The sequence below is a fragment of the Monopterus albus genome, unplaced genomic scaffold (assembly GCF_001952655.1).
Source record: "Monopterus albus unplaced genomic scaffold, M_albus_1.0 scaffold313.1, whole genome shotgun sequence".
NCBI classification, from domain to species: Eukaryota; Metazoa; Chordata; class Actinopteri; order Synbranchiformes; family Synbranchidae; genus Monopterus; species Monopterus albus.
The window spans coordinates 59,178-73,672 of NW_018128193.1; the positions used below are offsets into that span (position 1 = coordinate 59,178).

At 39.7% G+C, this 14,495-nt stretch overlaps 1 protein-coding gene across 1 annotated transcript in view; it reads left to right on the plus strand.

Annotated features, from left to right (window-relative positions):
• Positions 1–381: 381 nt before the first annotated feature.
• The window catches only part of LOC109973951 (CMP-N-acetylneuraminate-beta-galactosamide-alpha-2,3-sialyltransferase 1-like), a 52,247-nt gene continuing 38,133 nt past the window's right edge, over positions 382–14,495 (plus strand). Inside the window, exon 1 of the mRNA XM_020623859.1 lies at positions 382–769. The gene's annotated coding sequence lies outside the window, so the exon portion shown is untranslated. The remainder of the gene's footprint in view (positions 770–14,495) is intronic.

The window sequence follows — 14,495 nt, forward strand, 5'->3', positions numbered from 1 at the left end:
TAGTTGCTTTGTCTTCAGCAGAGTTTTATTTGGCAGCCAAAACGGAAAAATCATTGTGTCAGTGGACTTGACATGCATCCTTTCTGTGGGTTTCTTTGAAAGGAAGGCTAATTGTTATGCCTGGGAGGTCCATTTTTAATTAGAGGTTATCTCGGTCAGCTCTCACATGGGCACCGCTCTAATTGACAGTCGAAGCTGTGTGCCACCTGGCCTAACCTCTAACTCACCAGGTGCTCTCAGCAAAACCGCCTGTTAGGGCTGGCAGGTACAGGTGGATCCAATACGCAGACAGACTAGACACTAGTGGAACAAAAGTTTATTAATTAAATAAGGAACAGGTTACAGAGTGAAGGCGAAAGGAGAACAGAGGCAGAGCAGGTTCTGAATGGAACGGGACAGGCAGGCTTTGTTGGGCCGAACAGAGGTGAGGAGACGGGTAGATTGGACTGGGAACAAGAAGGCAGGCAGCATGAGGCGGAGGACGAAGGCTGGCACGCAGCGTGGAGCCACACCAGAGACCAGGGTAAGCAGGTAAATGTACAGGTAGGTCGCTCAGCCGGGGACCAGGTAGAAGATGTCCCACCCACTCCGGAGATCAGGATAAACAGGTAGCGTGCACATAAGGCATTTATTCAGACGGAGGGCAGGTTGCCGGGAAGGTAATTCGTCATTCCGCTGGAGAGCAAGTAGAGGAGTTTCACCAGCCCGGAGATCATAGTATCGGCACAGGAGAAGGGGCGACCGGGACGCCGTCGAGCCAGGAACAGGGGTAAGTGACCGTCATCAATGAACCAGCGGCGAGCACACGGAACCAGGGCGTATATCGATCAGGCATAACATTATGACCACCTGTACATCTGTATGTTCATCACATGTCTTTTTTACATTCCTAGGTGTTTTGTTTATGTGTCTGCTGTTGCTGGATTTTCTTTCAGTATAGATGTTCGCATTTTACTGATGCTCTTGTACAGTGTTTTTCCTGCTGCTGTTAATCCAATCATATATTGCTTCAAGACTCAAGATATTAAGCAGATGTTGATGAAAAGGCTGAAAAAACTAAAATTGGAATCGAAATAAAAATGTTACATTAATTTAAATTGAACATACATACACCGATCAGGCGTACCATTATGACCACCTGTACATCTGTATACACCTCAATTTAACACTTCTGCCTTAACATGTGGGTTTATGAAACTCAAAATGTTTCAGTTTTTGGTGAGATTGTCATAAATGTATAAATTCAATTACATGTTCATTATTGAGGTCATAGTTAAAGGTGGTGTTGCACTGGACTACGTTATATTCAGAGGTGTCTGTATATTTTTGTCCTGCCCATTGACATACATGAGATAATAAGCGGCAGGTGAATGCAATTACGGATGTTTAGACCGGTGATAAAGCTGGGGCAGGTGACATATAACAAAACATAAGCATGATGGTAGGAAGTGGGCACTAACCACGACACCGTGGGCCTTGCATTAGGTTGGTATGGACTTAAAACAAGAGGGAGAGGAAGGCAAAGGGGGAAGAGGAAGTAAAAGAGAAGAAAAGTCACTGATGTATGTGTGACATGCTGGCCAAGTTTGTTAAAATGGAACTGCAGAACAGTGAAAGGAGTGAAGGTTAGCCAAACAAGCCTTTTGATGCCAGCATGAAAAAGAAAAAGGCTCAGAAATTAGTATAATTCTTTGATAGACATAGCATCATACCTCTTTGTTTCAGATTTCTAATATGGCAGGGAATGTGAGGTGGCAACACATCAACACTCCACACAGCATGTACAAGTTTGTTTACTTGCATTTTGGTGGGAAAACTAAGCCTAGACTGTGAATATGAAGGACTGCTGCCTATTGGAGAGGTTTTAAGACTTAAGGATGATGTGACAATCATGTGTTTGTCTGTTTTTGCCATTCACAGCAATGAGGAGTGTTAAAATTGGTTCAAGCAAAACGTTTTCACCCTAAAACAGAATCCACGTAGTCTTTTATTCAATGCTGTTGTAATGGTGAGCTGAAAATTGTAGAGAAAAGGCAGTGATTCAATCAGGAGATAGTGCAGCTGCTTTTCACAGTGAGTTTAAAACCAGCACCAGGAACTCAAAATAAGTGTGAAACTCTCCCACATGTACTGTACATGATTTAGAGCCATGTCATGTCTCAGCTGTGGAAGAAAATTCATCCATGATCCACATTTGTCCTTTTTAAAAGGCCAGAGACGTTTGTCATGTGCCTGACACAATCAAAGCTCAGATCAAATATGCCGTGCTTCCCTGTGCTCAAAACAAAAGACCTTTGTCTTTTCACATCACAAATGGGCTTGTTTTGTCTAAAATGTAAAGAGGATTTAGACAATGTGAAATGTCTTGATGGGCAGAGAGGAGAATAGTTCTTTAAACATGCTTACAGTAGTAACTGTGTTGTGTCGGTAACCTTTAGGCATAGTGTTAACATTGTAGAACAAAGCAGAGGAGGATCTGGGTTTGTCTGTTTTGTTGTTATTGCCATTTGTTTTTCCAGAAAATGTCATGTTTAGGCTCATTCTTGACAGCATATCTTGCTTTCTGACTTCAAGCTACATACACAGTATATAAAATATATCACTCAAAAGAAAATTAGTCATTAGTAATTTTTCATTGTGTGTTATAGGAGCACTTCTGCTGCAATAAGTAATAACTGATTAAAAATGCACAGAATAATAAACAGATAAAAATAGATTACTGGTTTGTACAGACTAATCATAATAAACAGACCTATCACTGATATAATTACTGACTGTATGATCATTACTTCCCCTAATGCTCCACTGCTACCATCGTTAATGATAGTTCATTAATTAAACATACTGTGGAAAACAGCAGCTTGGTTCTATGAAAAGGACTTCTCCTTGACTGGACTCGTACAGTTATAGGGTGTAGCTTAATTTTGCTCTTGAGGTCATTTCAGGAATAATGAGCAAGAAAAATGCTAATACTCTGTTCTTAACTTTTGAAGCACTTAATGTGTGAGAAAAGCCAAATTTGAGATTTTGCCCCATGAGCTGGTTATTTTAATGTATGCAGGACTGGTGGAGTGAAAATGAGACTTTCATGCTACTGTGTGCCCCCCAAAAAATCACTTTTTTATGAGTGATGCATCAATATCTGTAAGATTCAACTGCACAAGTTTCAGGGGAAAATGCTGGAAAAAGTTGCAGATGAATGTGACATTTTTTGAAATACTTATTTGTTTTAAATGAGATGAGAAGAACAATAGTAGTCATGTCTGTGCCTTCAGTGCAGAGCTGGAGTCAGGACGCCTATCTTAGCATAGCAACTGCAAGGGGGGGTGTATACCGGCACCTCAAAAGCTAATACACAAACATATTCTATAGAGTTTGTTTAACAAAAGTCTAAAAAGCAGCAGTTTTTGGTTTTAAACTGAATTACATGCTTAAACTGTTTTTGTAAACAACAGCAGGGTGCAGTGCCTGTGCACTGCTACTTCTCTTGCCAAGTTCAGTAGCATCAGGCCTGTACAAATCCAGTGCTTACCGAACGCACCTTCTGTAGCAAAACATGCTATAGCTGGAGATGTTGCAGGGCAGGGCAAATGGATAATATATTATACAGTGCCTTGCGAAAGTATTCGGCCCCCTTGAACTTTGCGACCTTTTGCCACATTTCAGGCTTCAAACATAAAGATATAAAACTGTAATTTTTTGTGAAGAATCAACAACAAGTGGGACACAATCATGAAGTGGAACGAAATTTATTGGATATGTCAAACTTTTTTAACAAATAAAAAACTGAAAAATTGGGCGTGCAAAATTATTCAGCCCCCTTAAGTTAATACTTTGTAGCGCCACCTTTTGCTGCGATTACAGCTGTAAATCGCTTGGGGTATGTCTCTATCAGTTTTGCACATCGAGAGACGGAAATTTTTGCCCATTCCTCCTTGCAAAACAGCTCGAGCTCAGTGAGGTTGGATAGAGAGCGTTTGTGAACAGCAGTTTTCAGTTCTTTCCACAGATTCTCGATTAGATTCAGGTCTGGACTTTGACTTGGCCATTCTAACACCTGGATATGTTTATTTGTGAACCATTCCATTGTAGATTTTGCTTTATGTTTTGGATCATTGTCTTGTTGGAAGACAAATCTCCGTCCCAGTCTCAGGTCTTTTGCAGACTCCATCAGGTTTCCTTCCAAAATGGTCCTGTATTTGGCTCCATCCATCTTCCCATCAATTTGAACCATCTTCCCTGTCCCAGATGAAACCAAAATCGAACTTTTTGGCAACAATGCAAAATGTTATGTTTGGCGTAAAAGCAACACAGCTCATCGCCCTGAACACACCATCCCCACTGTCAAACATGGTGGTGGCAGCATCGTGGTTTGGGCCTGCTTTTCTTCAGCAGGGACCGGGAAGATGGTTAAAATTGATGGGAAGATGGATGGAGCCACATACAGGACCATTCTGGAAGGAAACCTGATGGAGTCTGCAAAAGACCTGAGACTGGGACGGAGCTTTGTCTTCCAACAAGACAATGATCCAAAACATAAGGCAAAATCTACAATGGAATGGTTCACAACTAAACATATCCAGGTGTTAGAATGGCCAAGTCAAAGTCCAGACCTGAATCCATTCGAGAATCTGTGGAAAGAACTGAAAGCTGCTGTTCACAAACGCTCTCCATCCAACCTCACTGAGCTCGAGCTGTTTTGCAAGGAGGCATGGGCAAAAATTTCAGTCTCTCGATGTGCAAAACTGATAGAGACATACCCCAAGTGACTTACAGCTGTAATCGCAGCAAAAGGTGGCGCTACAAAGTATTAACTTAAGGGGGCTGAATAATTTTGCACGGCCAATTTTTCAGTTTTTTATTTGTTAAAAACGTTTGAAATATCCAATAAATTTCGTTCCACTTCATGATTGTGTCCCACTTGTTGTTGATTCTTCACAAAAAATTACAGTTTTATATCTTTATGTTTGAAGCCTGAAATGTGGCAAAAGGTCGCAAAGTTCAAGGGGGCCGAACCAAAATGATAAAGTTGCTAGCCATAAAACCAAAAGTTGACAAATGCTAAAATGCTCTGTAGCACTAAAGGTAACCGTGGATTTGTATGATGATTCTCTGTGGATCTTCATGACCTGTGACCCCTTTCATACACATGTAGGCATGTGATGCACTGTTAATATGGAAATATTGATTATAGCCACTTTAGTGCACAGACGTTGGAATAATATTGATTTTTCTCATTTCACTCTTGGAGAGAAAGGTCCCCGATAGGCTAGTGGTTAAGGCACAGCGCTCTCACCACTGCAGCCTAGGTTCGAATCAGGGTTGCGTCAGGAAGGGCATCCGGCGTAAAACACATGCCAAATGTCTACATGCGAGTCGTCAGTGTGACGATTCGCTGTGGCGACCCCTAAACGGGAAAAGCCCAAAGTGACTTTCTTTCTTACTCTTGGAGAGAAAAGAAATGGGCACATTTCCCAAAATGTTGAACTGTTCCCAAAAGCTATACCTCTACATACAGTACAACCCATATACAATGAAACAGTTGTCAGATGTTTTCTAATAATACTGAGAATAAATCATTGCTCTAAACTACTCAGAACCATCTTGTGACTGAATACATTTGAACTGGCTGGACTGTGATTCTGTGCACAGTCTAGTTGGGTATTCTGCCAAAAGCTTCTCTAGAGACTTCTTAAAACACATCGGAATGGACGTTGGTCTTGATCAGAGCATCACGTAGATGCTAGTTTCCTTCTGTAATGGTTATGAATAATTACTATCTTCAGTCATTCTATAATCGGTTTTTGAAGTCCATCTGGTTGGCTTCTGTATTGATATACCATGGATATCGGAGGTCTACAGGCTCTGTCCAATTTTCTAGTTTTTATTGCCTGATGGCTGAAATGAAAACCTATTAGAAATTAGATTTTTTTTTTTCTCCATTTTCATTTAGATATGTTGAAGTAATGAGCAAAGGGTAAAAATTAATTGAAGCTAATTTCCAACAGTATTAAAAAGGGAAAAAGAAAACTCTTTGGTTATGTAACGATGAACAGCCTGCACTTTTTACTTGGATTACACCTTCGACCTTTTGGTTGCTTCTGCAGTCCGAGTAAATATCAATCTAGGACTTGTGCTACTTGTCATCCCACTCTTCAGACATATAACGATTTCATTGTGCACACTCATCTTTAGATCAATTTGTCCAAATGTAAAAGTCCATGTTAGACTCTGGTGCTTGGTGGTCAGTAGGGCTGTGTGCTATGTTTTGCTGTCAAGCTGAAAAATAGAATTCTTCTTTGACTTGAACACTGTTTTTGTTTCAGAGGGCAGCTGAGTTTTTTCCCACAAAATATATCTTTGTATTTGGAGTCATTTATCTTCTCTTCTCTTCTGACCAGAGCCCCTGTCCAGCCTTGTAGCCTGATGTAGCACCAGCACACAAAGAATAAGGTGTAATTTTCATTAGACTGATTATTAGTGACTGCAGTTTACTCCCCCCCCCCCCCCCCCCCACACCCCTGTAAAAGCTTGTTTGTCAGAATATCTCTTGAGTAGCTCTGCATGTAATCATTCATTTGTTTACTTGCCATTTATTCAGTCACTTTTTCATGATTATGTGCTATAATAGGAGGCAATGAAATGTATACTGATGATGCACTGAACCAAGGTCATTCACTCAACTTCTCTTTACAACCTTGCTGAAATGTGTAGGATGATTGGCATCTGAGGCATTGTGGGTCCTCACTGTGTTTAAATACATTGTTCAGCCTACTGTAGTTTCATAGAAGTATATTGCATCAGTTCCACTTTTTTTCACCTAATTTATCAATGCCATAGCAACAATTTGGGCTTCTTAGTATCCTATAACCTAACTTTAAGTTGGTGTAAATCGCCCTGTGTTCTGATCTACCAAAATGATGGACAGCCTTAATATTTTTCCATCATTAATAAAAAGGAAAATCCACCAAATATGCAAAATATTCGGTTAATCAAACCTCTTGTGTACTGCATCACCTATTCACTCAGCAATTTGATACATAAAAATCATTTACAGAAAGAGATGCTTGGTGGAAGTGGATACCACAGATATAGCATGGTGCAGATAAACAGGTTTTAATATTAATATCTTTTGCCACATGGCCCTGCAATGGACCAGCTACCTGTCCAGGGTGTACCCCGCCTTTCACCCGATGCCCACTGGCATTGGCTCCAGCCCCCCCCCTCCTGAGTCCTCCTGTCCAACTTCTGAGTCCGAATGCAGTCAGTGTTCAATTCCGAGTCGAGCCATGTGTCCTGAAACCTGGAATGAGTCCTGAACTCAAGTATTACAACACTGGTAAATGGTAGTACTGTAGGAGAAGCTGAGTGGAACCTCATAGCAGCAGAAGGTTGAACATAGTGCATAACTGGATTAATTAGTTAATGAGTTATTTGGGCAGAAAAATGTGATGTTCATTGTTCCCCCTACCCCATGAACCCCTGTGCATAGTGTGCATGTTTCCTGCTGTCCAGTACAACCTGTACATCATTGCAAATTGTATACACACCATGCAACATAGCTCCTTATTTTGACTTATTTAATTTTTTTTTTGTATTTTTTGCAATTTGAGTTTGATCATTTTTCTAATCCTTGTCTACTCCTCATGTAATTTTTTACTGCACCCAGGGGCTTTTATCACAGCTTTATATGTGACCACAAAATTAACGATGCAGAACCTGCCTTTAATTGATTTTGTACTTTAGAGTCATAAATAAAGTCGCTAATAAATTTGCAAGTACTTAAATCACCTAAACTAAGTGACATGCTGTGATTTGGGAACCTTTAGGTCCATGAGGGCCTGTGGGTCTGTCTGGAGCCCTGGAACAACTGCTCAGTTGGTTATCCAACCTTGGGAGAATACAACATGTCTCAGTTGTACTGATGGAATTTAATGTTTTATTAACTGCTCTTCATTAGCTTCCTTCCTGGATTTGTTTGTTCTGGCCAATGTGAGACTCTGCTGAGAATTTAGATTGCCCACAGTAAACTAGTTAGGAAACAATGTTACTGTATGTTTGTACAGTAATATGTCGTTTCTACACATCTGTGATTGTTATTGATCATATCCTTGGCATAATATATTTATGTACCTTGTTTAAATATTCCCACTTTTATTTTCTAACCTCTTACTTTTCTTCCTTGTATTTGCATATTTATAATTTTACTGAGTATTTACCAGGTGCTCTATATAGTAGTGATAATGAAACGGCACTCTAATTTGCAGTCTGTAGTAAAAAGCATTGCTGGATGGTGTTTATAGATAATTTTATGCAAATTTATTTGGGAAATGATTCAAAAATTCCCACTTTAACATCTCATATTTTCAAGAGCTAATATATACTGTATACAGTTTTGAATTTGCAGATAGCAATGTGAAATCATCATAGGTGGAAGTCGGCAATCACCAGCCACTGGAGATAAGGAAACACACAATAATGGTAGCATCATCCTTTGAGCTGATTATTGGTCCCTATGAGATGGCTTGGCCCAATCTGACAAAGAGATTGGGTGTGTTTACTTGGATGACAAGAAAGCTGTAGGTATGATTCACAGCTTTATTGGATCCAGCAGTAAAGAGTTATTTTTCTATTCTAAGTTTTCAGGTCATTTCATTAACTGGAGGTGAGGATCTGTCTGTTCCATTTCCTTCACTCTGTTCTTTTCTGCACCTCAGCTTTGATAGCAACACCTGTGACATAAGCTTCACAGACAAAGTTAGCTTTTGATCAATAAAAATGAAAAACTACACAGTTTGAAAGCCAAACATTCACTCGTTTGTGCTTCCATTTGTAAGAAATGAGATGAAGTCTGTCACACTGTGAAGCTTAGAGGGTGAATCCAACACAACAGGGAATCAAAGGTGCAGAAACACCACAAGCTGGAAATTCACCCACTCCATCACTGGATGTTTCTATTACATTTTATAACATGGGGAAGTCTATAGTCTGTACAGTAAGACTGAAGTTAACCTAATTAAATTAACTTATTTATTCCTTTGCCTTCTGAGTGCATCAAAATAATGTGGATGCTTATTATTTTGTAGTTATTCACCAGAGCAAATGTGATGAAATTAAGCAAAATGAAAATCACCAGTCAGTCATGGATTTTCATGACTGTGCAGCTCAGATATTTTCACTTCCTCCTCATGAAAGATGTTTTTTTATTTACACCTGACCTGAGAGTGAGTTGCTATTTCATGATATGCTATACATAGTATAGGGGGGTGACAGTGGTGCGGTGGGTAGAGCAGTTGTCTCACAACCGGAAGAAAGACGGTTCAAATCTCAGTGCTTGCAGTCTACGTGTCGAAGTGTCCTTGTGTAGCTTTCTGTTAACACTGAACCTCCCAAGTTGCCCTTGATGGCGACGTGTATGCACACAGCGGCCAGAGGCCCTCAGCTCCAAACAAAATTTCATTGTACATGATACAATGACAATAGAAGGAAAAATAAAGCTGCTTCTTCTTAAAGCTATATATATATGATAACTGGGACTATTAATATGCTTACATTGTTGGAATCAGGCCTGCACTGATGCTCAGAGGATGGATGGAGCTGAATGAATGCAACTACTGTCATTTGTGTATTTTATTACAGTACGTTGCTTTAAAGTGCTACACATTTCACTTGTATATATTGATTGGGGATAAATAAAAACCAGTAAGGCACATGTAGTTATTTGACAGAACCTTTTTTCTTATCAGGCCGTTTCCCCCTTTCAAACTTGAAATCCCCACATTTGATTAATTCCTTCTATGTATTGACGCTTACTGTGAGTAGCTGATAACAATCTATGCAATCAAAATTCAGGTAATGTTATATTTACCACACCAAAGGTAAATGCAAAACGAAGCCGTCCTCACCAGGAAAAAAAAAAACAGCCTTGGTCATTGGTTCAGATTTATAAGCAATCTGCAGTATAAGCATGAAAGTTTATTTTCTTGACACTTTTTTAAACTGACATAAAGCCTGTTGCATATAAATACCATGTCATATGACTGAAGGCTCCAACAAAGGTAGTAAGTGGACCTTGAGTTGAAATTCTTCAAATTATCTGCAGTATTTTTACACGGACCTGACAAGAATTCTGTCATAGCACAGAAAAACATCTTAACTAGAATTACCGCCTCACGGTTCTAGAGTATGTCTCCGCCAACTAGCCAAATTTATGATGAGACAGATATGAGGTCATCGACCTTGACCTTTGACCACCAAAGTCTAATCGGTTAATCTTTGGGTCCAAATTTGAAGGTACCTTGAGATATTGTGTTCACAAGAATGTTCTGTACGGATGAACGGGCAACCCAAAAGCATAGTGCCTCCAGCTATGGCTACCACCAGCATGGAGGTATACAAAGGTTGGGATGGATGAGTTACAAAAGCACTTGAGTTTTCCCATCTTTTCTAACCCTATAGTTAGCGTAGCTTGATTTGAACCATGACCGCAATCTTTTCCTTATCCTTAACTAGATCAGAAAGGAGCTGTCAAATGATGATGGTTTTTTAAAGCAATGAAGTTGGACAGGCACTGTATGGATTAAGCTTGAGGTTAACTCTAAATTGGTTGCCCTGACTAATTTAAGAAACTGGCAACATTTCCCCCAGGTTGTCAGTTGTGCAGTTTGAGGAGACTGCACACCTGATTTATTGCCTGAAGAACAAGCTGATCTGCAGGCCCATTGTTGGACAATCAGATGGGTTTCTGGCAAGTCAAAAACTTTGATCAGCTGTCATGCAGTTTCTGGCCTTTTTCATGATGTTTTTGACTCAAACAGAAGAAAGAAAAGAATATGTAAAATAACTGGATATATACAGTATGCTATACTGATGCTTGTCTGTGTTATGAAGAAACATGTCATAGTGCAAAGGTGTGACTCACTGAACTGTATTGTGCAGGGAAGTATGATATATCAGGTTTTGGATACACAGACTTGTTAGCAGAATAAATACATCGCTGGTTTTGGAATGTTTCATGGACTTCAGAGTAAGAAATATATAGTATATTCACAAAACCTGTCCCAAGTACAACATTTATGAAAGAGTATGGTGACTGCCTTGTTCATTTAGCGCATTAAAAACATAGAATATCAAGTTCTGCTAATCTGACTTGTCAACACAGAGGTCAGATGTTGATGCAAGAGCAAGAAATGTTAGTCGTGATTCAACCTCTCCATCTCTGATTTCAGAGAAAGCTCAGTACAGAGAAACTAAAAACCAACACTAAATGATTCATGTATGAAAAAAATACACTGCTTCTAAAGTAATTTATACAGACTCGATAAGTAATGTTTCTGTCCATCCGAATATTTGACATATTCCTGTTGCTCCTGGCCACACGGTGCATCTCAACAATACTGAGACCCACTGCTATTTAGATTCTTTATTTTCATACATTAGACATGATCACAAATATTGATCAAAGCCTGTCAAAGGTTCCTTGCTTTCCATGACTAACTATTAATCAGTGTTATGGGATGTGCATGGCTGCACATGAAGACTTGCCAGTGGATGCATAAAGTGAAGTATATACTGGTGGCAGGGATGTGCTCTACACTCAACATAACCTAGTGTTTTATCTGCAGAATCCAGTTTTTCACCTTTCCAGACTGATTCATTTACATCATATATCAGTGTGGTCTATATTTTAGGAGGACAGGAACTCCGACAAGGGCCTAAAGCACAAGTGAGGGACTAATTTTAGGTGGAACTTCCATATACCAGCCCATATGACCATAAAGCTCTAGGCAAATAAATAGCAGACTAGCACTTTTGATGCCTTTTGGAGCTGTATTAAAAGTTAATTCAGGTAGAAAGGTAAGCAGAAAGGCAAACTATTCTTCAAACAACTGGAGAGCAGCCTCAGAGGGTCGGAACCCTCATAGCTCTAAAAAGCCCTTGAAGCACCCTTAAAGCACCCCACTTATTTAGAGTACACTGAAGGAGACGTTTGCAGAATGCCAAGCAGAGATTACTGACGGAAAATGGAAAACAAATATTAAAACCGTCTTCTCCAAAGGATGCGACCTGCACTTTAAGCTGACATTTTGTTGCTGAAAGAAATCCCTGGAAATTTTCTTTTTCAGCTCCAAGGCAGATTATGTAATATTTATATAAAATACCACCCCCTACGGGCAGAAATCTAAGCACTCTGTGCTCTACATTTATCCAGAGGACAGGATGAGGAGGTAATGCATTCAAACGTGAATCTTTGGCTAAGAATCTCTCAATAAGTTGATGACAAAGGTTAGTGTACAAAACAGAGAGAAAGGTTTATCCAGAGGGATTAGAGAGACGAGGACATAGTTGGAAACGCAGTGTCAGACACAGGTGATTTATTTATTTATTTTCTTGTCTGTTTATGGCTTTCACATTGGTTATCATATGTGGAGAGCAGTGTTTTGAAATGTGGCTGCCTGCATGTTTACCAATGTCATTTGGTATGGATTAATGGATTCTGACTGACATGTAGCCAGTCCGAGTGTCAGGCATATCGGGCTATTGAGAGTTCATTATTGGTACTAATAATGCAACTCACAGTTATTATTAACCCGGTTCTGAATAATTTTGATAAAGTAATAAGTAATGTGTAAAAGAAAAATGAGCAGACTGGTCTTCAGCGCATGCAACATTCAGATGTACTGTATGCCCTTCTAGCTGGCAGCCCTGTCCTGATCTCACATTACAAAATATATATATAACAGCTCAGGAGAAATTAAATGGGTGAAAATGTTCCCAGTAACCTCCGCTCCCAGTCCCATAGCTCCACCATAAAGAGTGCTCTGTTTTTTGTGCTGCAGAATGAAATACATTTATTTGACTCTTGGTTTAAAATTTATACAAAGTACTCTATCTGAGCTGTGGGACTGAAGAAATGTAGGTGAAAGGAGAAAAATGTAGGCAGAAATATTCATCCATTCCGCATGGGTTGAAATGGTTCACTGGTAGATCACTATGTAGCCCTTGCTGTTGTTCTCTATGTGTAGTTAACCCCTTCATCTCTGATTTCAAAGATGTTTGTAGCATATTTACAAAATTGTTGTGACCTTAGCAGTGCTATAAAGTGCTACACCAGCTCCATTAAGGAATTCTGAATGTATTCTCGATGTTTCAGTTTTTGTTTAAATCAGGCATTGTGGAAAATAGCATTACTTAATGATAAAACTAAACACAGTTGGGATTCAGTAGCATTTTATAAAAATTGAAATTTATTGTTGAAATCAATTATTCAGTATAAATCCTAGTCCATTAAATCCTTTGTCCATTAAATCCATTTAGTATAAGCAAAATTTGCATGAAACTTAAGTTGAAGTAACACAGATTCAGTTGAACTCTGTTTCATCAGCTGAGAAAGTAAAAACAGAAATACTGTGGTGATTCTTAGGAAGAGGTTATAAATGTAGCTGTAGTTCGAAAATGAAATGAGCAGCCTAAGTGTCTTTTCACGCACAAAGCGACATGAATAAATGATATGAAATAGCAAATTTTTCAGTTGTGGACACAAATATAAAATGTGAAGTTGTAAGAGCTAGGCTATAAAAATCCAAATGACCTGGTTGTGCTAAATACAAGGAGTGCATTCTATACTGATTAAGAAAAGAAAGCAACTTTCAAAAGAAAGTTTCACTGCTTGGTGCAGGGATTGAAACACCATGGTCATTTTTGGGCCTACATCAGGATGCCCGTGGGGCCATTTGAGGAGTTGTTGCTGCCGCTACAGCACTTGAAGAGGCAGAGGAGCAATTACAAGTCATTTACCACTCACGCAACCCAGGGATTTTTTAAGTGTGGATATTTCATACCTAAAGGCTGCTAAACAAGGTTTATCTTTGCACTTTACATGCAGAAAACAAGATGGAATAAAGGTGCATCAATCCCACCTTGAAAAGGCAGTAGGTGACCCGATCAACCCGGATTAGCACCTGGCCATACATCTATACATCTGAGGGAAAAATATATACTGAACAGGACATAAATGCAGCTTTTCACTCAAAGATATTCTGTCGTTGATGTGCAGAGGTTCATTGACAGAATATTAGTTTAAAAATTATTACTGACGTGCAAAAAATGCTCGAAAAATTTGCCTCTGGTGTGAAAAGACCTAAGATGTGAAACTGTGATTAAATATGATTTTGACATGCTTAACCGCCACCTTATTGTGGTGGAGGGGTTTGAGTACCCAAGTGATCCGAGGAGCTATGTTGTCGGGGGGGTGTCTATACCCCTGGTAGGGTCTCCCAAGGCAATCAAGTCCTGGGTGACGGTTCAGACTAAGAGCGATTCAAAAGCCCTTTATGAATAGAATTAAACCAAGGACCATGACATCGCCCGGGCTTTTGTGGGCTTGCTTATAGCCCCTCAGCTTAGCTGCCATGTGTTGGAGTTTACCCCGGTGAACGAGAGGGTCGTTTCCCTGCGCCTTTGGGTCAGGGAAAGGTCTCTCACTGCCGTTTGTG